Raw genomic sequence first — 12,244 nt, 5'->3', positions numbered from 1 at the left:
CAAACATAAACCTTAATACCGAAAGCAAACAAGAACAAACAGTTTACGTTACCGACATATGAGTTTTTAAGAAATGCTTTAATTGTGGCAGCGAAGAAACTGAGAATATCGAATCAGGCAGAGAATTAAAAATTTTCAGTATATAAGAATTACGAGGAAGTGGCCATAATGAGTATAGCAGCGAGGTACCGTAAAACGGGGGTGCAGTCGCAAAGGACGAACAAAAATGAAAGGAACCAAAAATTCACACTAGCCGCCGCGGTAGCTCAGTGGTTATGGCACTCAGCTGCTGTACCGAAAGACGCGGGTTCGATCCCGTCCGCGGCGGTCGAATTTCGATGGAAGCGAAATTTTAGAGGCCCGTGTACTGTGCGCTGTCAGTGCACGTTAAAGAACCCCAGGTGGTCGAAATTTACAGAGCCCTCCACTACGGCGTCCCTTATAGCCTGAGTCGCTTTGGGACGTTAAACCCTCACAAATCAAATCAAATCAAATAAAAATTCACACTCCCAAAAGTGAGCACTAATAAATACGTGATGGAAACGGGCAGCAAAAGAGGGCAGCTGTAAAAACAAAAATAAATTGCAGTCAGGTGAAACATCCGTGTTGTATGCCACGGATCGAACGAAGGATGTTCCTTAGTATAGCATTTAATTTCATTCGCCATGTCTTTGAGCAGTGATAATACAAAGTGACTCCATGTCTGAGGATACCATAAATAATAGCATGTGCAATAAGCTTGTGAGTCTGAAAAGGTAATAAATATCGAACATTGTATAGTACACATGATAAACCACGAAGCTTGTTACATACTACGGTAAGATGACTGTTAGAAGACAGATCCCTGTGAAAAAGTATACGGAGGTACTTGACACTATTTGAAAAATTAATAGGAATGCAACAACAATTAAGACAATGCGAAGAATGTAAAAAAAGTTCAACAAAGGAAAGCTTTTCACGAGTATTATGAATACAAATGAGGTTAATGAGGTTGAATAATTGAAATAGAATTATTTAGGAACCAGTCCATAACATGCATCACATCTGTTCTAAGAGCATCCATGGCCGGAGGCAGCGAAGCATTTGTTGACAACAATAGCGTGTCATAGGCGTATTGAAAAATGTAACATTTTGCTACAGCATTTGATAAGTCATTTACTAATAAATTGAAAAGCAAAGACGATAAAACAGAGCCCCATGGAGCACCTGCCGCCAAAAATGATTCAGAACTTCGATGCCCGCTCATTTCAACAACATGACCCCATTAGAAAAGTAGTCTTTCAGCAAATCATTAAAAGGACCCCTAAATCCTATGACATCAAGTTTCTCTAGCAGAAAGTCATGCCGAACACAATCCAAAGCTTTGCTAGCTTCCAAAAACAAACCACATGCGAAATAGTTATTTATCAAACCTTGAGTAAATAATATCAGTAATACTTTCTAATAGCAAAACAGTTCCTTTACCTTCAATGAAACCAAACTGCGCCTCTGATAGGATATTATTAGGGTATTTACTCGGAATAGGTGCTTTTCAAGAATCCGCGCAATCGCAGGTAGAATTGAAATAGGCCCGTAATTTTCAATAGCCTTTAAAGAGCCACTTTTATGTAATGGCTTAACTATGGCAACTTTTAAATTGTGTGGAATGAAACATTCAGTAATAAAAGTGTTCAACATACAAAGAAGTACCGACTGATTTTTCACAAACTTACGTTGGAGGTCACTCATTCTGATATTGTCAATACCTCCAGCTTTCTTCGAATTCAAGATGAAGATTATGCTATGAAGATCCTGGGGTGCATTAGAGGGGAGAAAAGCTGAAGAACCTGTGCAGTATAAAGACCGCGGAACGTCGTAGTGGGATAAAGGAAACTTCCTGGAAACCTGAGAGAAAATTGCATTAAGCTCAGCGGCCGCAGAGCGCAAGTCTTTTAAGGATTTGGCAAATGAATCGCTAATGGATTGTTTTGGGTTCCGTCCAAAAAGGCAATCGATAGTTAACCAAGTTTGACGTGAGGAATGTTGGTTGTTATGAAAAGCCGAATTGAAGTAGTTACGTTTCGAGGCTCGAGTCATGGCAGTAACTTTAATTCTAAACAACCTGAAATTATCCTTGAGGCGTGTGTTGTTGGGACTACGCTGTATGTACCGACGATACGTAGTGCAACGGTGAATGGCAAGCAGACAATTCCCTTGCACCGCTGTTCACCAAACAAATAACGAAGTGAACCAAAGCCGTCTGTAATTGTTTTCAACAGGCTGTAATGTTCAGCTCGCAATTGCCAGAAAGAAGACCACCTAATTCGAAAAAGAAACGAAAAGAAGACAACTGCTATTGCCGTGAAGTACCTGTCGTAATGTGTGCACAGTTCAGCCCTTATTTTTAGTAATGATAAATATTTGTTGCTTGGGAAAGGAAACGGCGCAGTATCTGTCTCACATCTCTGCAAACACCTTAACCGCGCCGTAAGGGAAGGGATAAGGAGGGACTGATAGAAGAAAGGAAAAGATAGGTACCGTAGTGGAGGGCTCCGGAATAGTTTCGACCAACTGGGGATATTTAACGTGCCCTGACCTCGTACAGCACACGGGCGCCTTTGCGTTTCGCCTCCATGGAAACTCGGCGGCCGCGGTCGGGTTCGAACGCTGGTACTCCGGATCAGTAGCCGAGCGCACTAACCGCTGAGCCACCACGGCGGGTGCTTATTTTTCTGGTCAAAAACGCGATTCGGGCCGCTGTGTGTACGCATTACAGCTTACCACAGCTTGTTACAAAAACATATGACAGCAAAATCACCGTATTTTGCTCTTAAGAGCAATACGTTCTGATAAAAATGCGACAGCTAAATACAGGCAATATGGCACTTCGCATGCAAGGTTTTTATTTACTCCCCCAGACCATCTGCTAAACTTGAAGGAAACGGCGTGCCAGCGAAAACACAAGGAAAAGAGGGTACACACGGATGGACGCTGAAATTTCAGCTGTGCTTTATTGAAACGAACACTGCCACACAATCCTTCCGACGCATGCGCATCTTGACATCCTCCTGTCACTTGCAATCATGTAAACCTTTATCAGCCCTCTAGATATGCACATTTCTTCTTCGTAATAAAGAAGCAAGTATGACTAACGCAGCTTTCTTTCTCTCTGCCGATGTGAAAGGCTTCTAAGAGTTTACGCTCATACCGGGTCCTTCCCCTCCCCAGAACTGTCACACGACTGAACAGAGGCAAATGCTGTTCGCACTTAGCGCCGCTGCGACAGTGAGATGGCAAATGCCTACTCCGTTCGCCCACTCCCCGAAATGATGTGTTGTTTTCTTGCAGTCGCCTGTTAAAACATCTGCCTCTATGGCCTATATCCACTTTTCCGCAGGCCAGATGAAAGCAATAAACAACACCAGTACTGCACGCGACAAAAGGTTTTCACATGTTTGACCTTGCACTCGCTTTTCTTCCTTCCCTCATTCCCAATCACAACACGCAGGCCAGCCATTGTGCGGCAGTGTCTATTTCAATAAAACGCTGTTGCAAGTCGAGCATTCGTCCGTGTGTATCACTTTTTTCCTGTGTTACATCGTTGCGTTTTCTCTGGCAGTCCGTTTTTTTTTCAAGTTAAACATTCACCAACTGGCCCCAGAGCTAACGCTATTGCGTCTCATCTCTACTTCATTGGGCTCTTTTTTGACTGTTATGCCTTCGCAAGACCGTTCCGACGTTTCTGTCTCTGTTATCGTCTACATTTCGTGCGAGGATTCGTTCCTGTCACACTGCCTAAAATGAGATTACCCACCGCAAGAGGCCAGTGGGCTGTTGGGCCTTCTGCGGCCCTTACTTGGTCACAAGAGACGCAGGTGCAGATTCCTCAAATCGGAATATTGGAGACAGGTGAGACATCTGAAAGAATGGCTGAGGTGTATCTGTATCACAGAACACCAAGTTTGTAGTCACATGCAACAGTTTGAGGATCAGCCCCGCATGTCTGCATGCCTCAGTGAGTTTTACTAGCGCATGATGCGCCCCCACCTTTAAGGAAAAGAAGGCGCCTCCTCAGAATGGCTACGTACTGCACCAGTGCGGCACCACTTTACCACCGGCCTTGGATGTTCTCCTCAGAAAGGGTCCTAAGTAGAGTCTACCTCCGCGTGTCGAGAAGCACAAGCAGCTTACTTGGGTTCGTTCAGTCGCAGGTAATGGCCCTCGGGAGAACAAGGCCTGATGCCTTTCGGAATGCGTAGACTGATGTGCATTGAAGTACCGGTCACAGAAAGGAAAGAAGAATGTTTTCACCCAGTGGTAGACCATTTGCGTCAAAAAGGGGCTGACCTGCTACAGTCAGACAAGGAGGGTGGTTCCGTTGTTCAGAAAACGGATCGCTTTGGCAAAAGAGCCAACAGGGCAATAGAAAAACACTTCAGGCTGGCTTCAATCGAACCTGCCCAAGCAAAAAAGAAAGCAGTCAGCCTTTTGAAGAAGTGCAACCAAGAATGGTTGGCTAAACCTGCAGAAGGTTGCGGTAGCGGCCGACTTCGAGTGTTCTTCGCGGCGAAGACCCATAAGGTGGATCTTATGTAAAACAGCGCGAGCAACGTCGAACAAAAAAAAAACAAGGACACGGGACGAGGGCTGCCCTGCTTGTTCTTGTCCGACATTGTCAGCGCTGTTTTACAAATGATGCATCTCTACCAACTAGCCTCACTAAACGTTCTACCTAGCCATAAGGTGGACTGCCCGCTCAGAGCTATTGTGACGGAAAGTGGATCGTGGAAAAACAGTGAGCAGCTTCCTTCACCGTCATCTGAACTCCTTGGTTTCAGCGAACCCATTCGCACTCCGAAGTTCAAGGTACATGGTGGAAGTATTAAAGGAGGGACTTCTTGGAGCAAGTACGGCGTTTTCGTTGGATATAAAAGATGTCTATTACTCGATCCCCCCAGGACGAATTGTTTGCAGCAGTGCGTGAGGCAACAGGACTCAGTGGGGACGTCCAGTTTCAAACCCAAATAGGCATGAGTGTAGAAGCGTTTCTGGAGGGGTTGTCTTGTTGTTTGGAGTCCACGCTGGTCGATATTAGGCTCGCATGTTTGTAGAAAAGAAAGGAATATATATCTGGTTCAGCGTCACTCCTGCTCCTTGCTGCTTGTTCTTAGCAAAAATTGACCTCATTTCCAAAAGCCCTGAGCAGGGATCATCTGACCATGTGTTCAGGTATGTTGATGATTTTTTAATCTTTTTAACGGTCTCCCCAGGAGATACGGTAGAAGGTGTAGAACAAAGTGTTTTATCTGTTTTTAAGGCCTGCTCTCGAGGGCTAAATTTTACTATCAAATTCCTGATTGACAAGACTATTAGGTTCCTCGGCTGACATCTAACTTTCAAGGACAATCATCATATCGGCTTGATGTTCTCACACCGAACAGAGAATGCACTGTTTCAGCAAGAATCAAATCCAATCTGGCCAGGAAGGGTGTAGCGTTGAGACGCCTTCATGATGCAGGGCGAAAGAGCTGCTGCCACCGCAAGGCCGCTAGCCTGACACAGCAAGTCGAGAGGTTGCTCGCAGCAGACTTTCCGTTCTCAGTCATCAAGGCGGTTGTCAAAACCGGACTCAGGAAAGTAAATGAGTGTAATACAGAAATTGTTCCAGTTTAGAAAAAGCGCAAGCATTGAGCGAGTCCCAGATAACGTTCTCTGTATTCAAGGGCCAGGCTCTTGTCTTCAGGTGCGGCACTCTACATTATGCATCTTTGGCATCACAGTGCGTTGGAGGCATTGGTACATTCTTTATTTGTGTTAATTATAGTGTAGGAAGCTATTGGGCGTTCACTTCCCACCCCACCTTGCATGAGGAATGCTTTTCTTTAAATCAAATGTGTAGTATTCGTGCATGTGTATGAGGATAACCAACTTTCCTTGCCACCTTGCGGGTAACGGTTAGATACACAAAACCAATCACAAAGAAAAAATGACGTTTACAGGCACAGTACTGTTCTAAAAAGACCAGCGCGGAAACAGACGAGGACAGGATAAGAAAAAACACTCACGACAGGACGAGCGCTGACAAAAACCACTTTATTGTCGAGGATCACCCAGCACAATATATGCCAAAATACCACGTGACAGTAAGGGGGTCAAAGATTACAACCTAATCCACAGTCATCAAGGGGTGGCCAACACATGCATGAACCAGAAGAAAAAAACCACAAAAATTGAAAAAGGGGTGAAACTTTATGAAGTGAACATATAAAAAAGCACTTTAACCAGCAAAAACGAAGGAAAACACACGTGCCAAACAACATCGTGGCCAAAGGGCGGTGTCAAGAACACTTAAACAGCAACAACGAGCGAGCCTTAAAGGGTCCAAGCAAGCGAAGCCAAAGCAGAGTAAGAAATCTAAATTCAGATAAAACGTCATTCAACATTACGGATGCCACAAACAACTAAAAACAAACGAAAAAACCTATAATGGAGCAAAAAAACTTTTCAACGCAAAGAAGGTAAGAGGTAAAAACAGTCTACATGAAAAACACAATTTGGACAATTACCACTTATGAGCCGCACCAAAAACCTGAGGAGAAGAATGCGCAGAGGCTAACATAAGAAAACTTCATGAGCAAACTGGAAGTGGCAGGCGAACATGCAAAATCAGGAATCTTTAGGCATGGTCAAAGAAGCGCATTTCTTTCTCGTGCAGTGAAATTCAGGGCGTGCTTACGCAACGGTCCCCGGCCTTAGCAATAAAGTAGGCCTCAATGACCTCCCTTTCCGTTTTGTTTTTTGATGTTGCTAAGAACCTTGTGTTCTCTAATATAGGTTTACACATGTGGCGAGACTGGTTGCCGTGGTCTGCTAGATTACTTTCAGACCCTGTATCTACGTTGAGGAAGTGCTCCCTGGCCGTGACATGAAAGCACCTTCCCGTCTGGCCTATGTACACACTACCGCACGTTAGGGGTATCTCATAGACAACCCCAGTCCGGCAGTGCGTGTACCGTTGCCCGTGTCTCGTAGTGCACTTCGCCTGTCTTGCCTTGTTGTTCAAGACACATATCTTCGAAAGCATGCACGGTGCAGAAAAGACGACCTGGACGTTATACCGTCCTGCTATCTTTCTTACGTTGTAGGACATCTTGTGAAGGTACGGTATGATTGCAATGCGTTTCTTCTCTCCCTCCTTCCTAACCTTCCTCCCCTCCTTTAACTTTTTAACCATCGCCTCACATATATTAGCTACTAATGAAGGCGTGTACCCGGCAGAGTAGCGGCGCTGTACCTGCTTCTCAAAGGTTGATTTTGCCATATGCACACAGGTCTTGGCTAACGCCGCCTGAAGTGCGCTTGTTACCGTCATTCCTTTTACTAACTTAGAGTGCGCGCTGTCAAATGGTAGCGGACTCTTTCTAGACCTTACGTTGTAATACCAGCAAACATGGTCATCCTTATTAAAAAGAAGCATCACGTCTAAAAACTGGATGCTGTTATTCACAGGCAATTCAATGGTGAAATTCACCACCAGACAAGGCTTCGAACAGCGGACTCCGGCAAATGGTCAATGGCAGCTGTGTCCATGACTATAAGGTAGTCATCCACATACCTGTAAACTTTCACGACATGTTTATCCTTCAGTTTCTTATGAATGTTTCTATCCATTGCAGCCAGATAAATATCGCACAATACCGGGGCAACTGACGAGCCAATACAAATCCCGGATTTCTGGGTCAAAAATCGACCACTGAAATAAACGACAGTGGACGAGGGGTAAAAGCTCAGGAGCTCCATCAAACTGTCCACTCTTATGCCGGGTGTATTCTTAAATACCACGAATCCAGTGTCGTCTGTCCTCTGGCGAACTGCGTTGTAGAGACCATCATGCGGAACAGAGTAAAACAAGTCCTCAACGTCTAGCGAGAAGGCAGTCGCCGCTCCCATTATGCCGGCTCTCAGATCATTCACAGGTTAAAATGAGCTGCGAATCTGGAACGGATCTTCTCCCGGCAAGCTCTTGAAATTGTCTCTTAGATAATGTCCTACATGCTCCTGCCACGCACCCTTTTCTGAGACAATTGATCTAAGCGGGCATTCCGGTTTGTGCGTCTTTCCTGTAAAAATATTTCCAGGCACCCGGTTTTTGCAGCGTCCACTTTGTTTGCAAAACCATCTAGCTGGCACTGCTTCAAAAGCGCGAGCTTTTGATTTGATTTTTGACCCAGAAATCCGGGATTTGTATTGGTCGTCAGTTGCCCCGGTATTGTCCGATATTTATCTGGCTCCAATGGATAGAAATATTAATAAAAAAAGTGAAGGATAAACATGTCGTGAAAGTTTAAAGGTATGTGGATGACTACCTTGTGGTTATGGACACAGCTGCCATTGACCATTTGCCAGAGGCCGCTAGTGGTATCTCCGAACTGTTCGAAGCCTTGTCTGGTGGTCTGAATTTCACCATTAAATTGCCTGTGAATAACAGCATCTAGTTTTTAGACGTGTTGCTTCTTTTTAATTACGACCATGTTTGCCTGTATTACGACGCAAGGTCTAGAAAGAGTTTTCTACCATTTGACAGCACGCAAGTAAAAAGAATGATAGTAACAAGTGCACTTCAGGCGTCGTTAGCCAAGAGCTGTGTGCACATGGCAAAATCAAGCTTTGAGAACCAGGTAGAGCGCCTCTACTCTGCGGGGTACACGCCTTCATTAGTAGCTAATATATGTGAGGCGATGGTTATAAAGTTAGAGGGGAGGCAGGTTAGGAAGGAGCGAGAGAAGAAACGCATTGCAATCATACCGTACCTTCACAAGATGTCCCACAACGTAAGAAAGATAGCAGGATGGTTTAACGCCCAGGTCGTCTTTTCCGCAACGTGCAAGCTTTCGAAAATATGTGTCTTGAACAACAAGGCAAGCCAGGCGACCTGCACTACGAGACACGGGCAACGGTACACACACTGCCGGCCTGGGGTTGTCTATCAGATACCCCTAACGTGCGGTAGTGTGTACATAGGCCAGACGGGAAGATGCTTTAATGTCAGGGCCAGGGAGCACTTCCTCAACGTAGATAGAGGGTCTGGAAGTAATCTAGCAGACCCCTGAAACCAGCCTCGCCACAAGTGTAAACCTATATTAGAGAACACAAGGTTCTTAGCAACATCAAAAAACAAAACAGAAAGGGAGGTCATTGAGGCCTACTTTATTTCTAAGGCAGGGGACTGTTGCGTAAGCGCGCCCTCAATTTCACAGCAGGAGAAAGAAATGCGCTTCCTTGACGATGCCTAAAGATTCCTGATTTTTCACGTTCGCCTGCCACTTCCCGTTTGCTTATGAAGCTTTCTTATGTTAGCCTCTGCTCATTCTTCTCCTCAGGTTTTTGGTGCGGTTCATAAGTGGTAATGGTCCACATTGTGTTTTACATTGTAGACTGTTTTTACCTCTTACCTTCTTGGCGTTGACAAGTTTTTTTGCTCCATTATAGGTTTTTTCGTTTGTTTTTAGTTGTTTGTGGCATCCGTATAGTTGTATGACGTTTTATCTGATTTTAGATTTCTGACTGCTTTTGCTTCGCTTGCTTGGGCACTTTCAGGCTCGCTCGTTGTTGCTGTTTAAGTGTTCTTGACACCGCCCTTTGGCCACGATGTTGTTTGGCACGTGTATTTTCCTTTGTTTTTGCTGGTTAAAGTGGTTTTTGATATGTTCACTTCATAAAGTTTCACGCCTTTTTAAATTTTTTTGTGTTTTTTCCTTCTGGTTCATGCAAGTGTTGGCCGCCCCATGATGACTGTGGATTAGGTTGTAATCTTTGGCCCCTTGACGGTCACGTGGTGTTTTGGCATATATTGTTCTGGGTGTTCTTCGACAATAAAGAGTTGTTATTTAGCGCTCGTCCTGTCGTCAGTGTTTTTTCTTGTATCCCCGTCTGTTTCGGCGCTGGCCGTTTTCGAATCATGTCGCACCAACTCGCCCAAACGGCAATTTTGACAGTACTGTTCCAATGTTTTCCAGAATAGTACTCTTTTCTGATATTACATAGAAATATATATATATATATATATATATATATATATATATATATATATATATATATATATATATATATATATATATATATATATATATATATTCAGCTTATAGCATTAGCTGCGCAATGAACAGTACTAGTATAATAATGAAAACATCTGGTTACCTCCAAATTTTCTTAGACAATGTCCGTGTCATTTATTGGCAGTGAGCCAAGAAAAGAATGGAGGCTCTAGTAAAGTGCCTTTCAATGCCCTTGGCCCCTGTTGTTCCACAGCGCCTCAGCTTTCTGCAAAGAAAATTTTTATAAATGCATGAAATTATGCAGCATGCAAATACGTGCATTTGCGGTGTTTATATTTTTATGAGAGGTAATGTATTGAAAACAAAGAGGCTGCCTTGCATGTAAGTACTGGAAAGGAGTGAGGCACCCGCCTACCTTTTGAGTCCGGAGCAAAAACATTAGGCATTGCGAAATTGATCAGGACATGCATTTTTAATACGCATTTTTATACCTGTAAGAGTACATAAATATTTACAGAAGGGGAATGGCACAATTTGTAATTACTCCTTCGTTACGTGAAATCAACCATTTTTCTCCGGCGCACCGATGCCCTGACCTGAATACGTATCGTCCAATCAGTTTTAAGGACACCTGCATCTATGCATAAATTACGGTGGCAAGAGACAAGCGGGGCGCAGTCTTTCCGTTGTCCGGATCTGTGGCTGAAAGGGCACCGCGCTCGTCGCCTTCACGAGAGTTTCGCGTACGAGCTCAAATCGAGCTAACTACACAGAGTTAATTGGCGGCTGCCGATAAAGGAATGAAGCATACACAGATGCCTTGAAATGAGATAATAACACTGTAAATGGAAGAAAACTGAGTCTAGAAAAGGTGTGCATCTTCCGTTCTCAACTCGTCCGCGCGTTGTTGAGACGGCCGGGCAAGGCTTAAATTGTACTAGTGGTAACAGTGCGGCAAGCATCTCTCGGGCGCCTGTTCCAACACAGTACGCAGAGGGTGACAGAATTTATAATTTCTTTACTCGAGTAGGAGCATACTACTCACCGGTACTGCTTATTTAGGTTTTCCAGCTTCCGCCGAACTTGTTTCGGCGTATATGGGCCTTCACCCGCGGGCAGGCTCATGCTCCATGCTTCCGCCATAACGCGGTATATGCGCGAATTGCACGTATTTGAGCGCAATGCGCTGAAATTGTTTCCAAAATGCATATTTAGGCCTGTGTGGTAGCCACAAACCAGTTAATACGCTTTTGGGAGGACGTTTCGCAGGAACGCGAGCTACTTGCGTCGGACATGGGGGCCGCCATTTTGTCAGTTAGTGGGCCTGTCTGGTGTGGCCAACCTCAGTTTGCGGTAACCATGGTTGGCAAAGTAACTGCAGTTAGGTTTATCGTATGAATGTCCGTAACTGCGGTTAGCCTTAAACGCAGTCAAGCTTAACCATGGTTAGACTGCACGTGTGACACGTGTAAGAGTAAGATTGCTTCAGTTAGACAGGGACCACCCTGATGGTGATTAAAGCGTTCGGTTGCAGTGCAAAGCTAAATCATTTTGGATCTTCGCCTTTAAATTTAAAGAATGCTACTGTCATCAGCATATATAAACGATTTAGCTTACTGAATATTAAGAACTACGTAATTAATTTTCTTACGTGCTTAGTACACACGGGGTTTATTTACAGAGGGATCGGCCGAAGCAGAACCAAGGCGGATTTAAAGTGGTGGCGAAGGCTGGGCCGAAAAGTGGTTTAGCACGACTGCAGCACAACCAGAGGATGGGGGGCAAAACACTCATATAAAGAAATAATAAAGCTACAAAATTGGAATGTAATCTGCCAATAGAAAAGAAAAAATATATTAGCATCTTGTTTTGTGAAAGAGGTAAGTCATTTTATTAAAACCTGGCAAATTTTGTATTTTTTCAACACTCTTGACCTGCCCCCTATTCATGAGTGTGCGGTGCATTACAGCGCGTCTTTGCAGGCCTTGTTTCGATACCCGGCTAACCCGGCCACAGTGGCGGGAGCTTACGAAGCGATTTCTTATCGCCAGCTGTCTGCGATGGCGCGCCTGGTAAAGCGTATAAATTTAGCTCGCCGGTCTCAAAATGCTCCTTTTGCGAAGTTTTCGTCGTCCTTGCACGTCGCTTCTTTGTCACCGTTCGGTAAGATTTGCACCCCGCTGCACCGCTGCGGCAGTTTTCTCGGTTTT

Source organism: Amblyomma americanum, chromosome 5, assembly GCF_052857255.1.
Source record: "Amblyomma americanum isolate KBUSLIRL-KWMA chromosome 5, ASM5285725v1, whole genome shotgun sequence".
Lineage (NCBI taxonomy): Eukaryota > Metazoa > Arthropoda > Arachnida > Ixodida > Ixodidae > Amblyomma > Amblyomma americanum.
Note: the sequence above shows the minus strand (reverse complement) of the source record.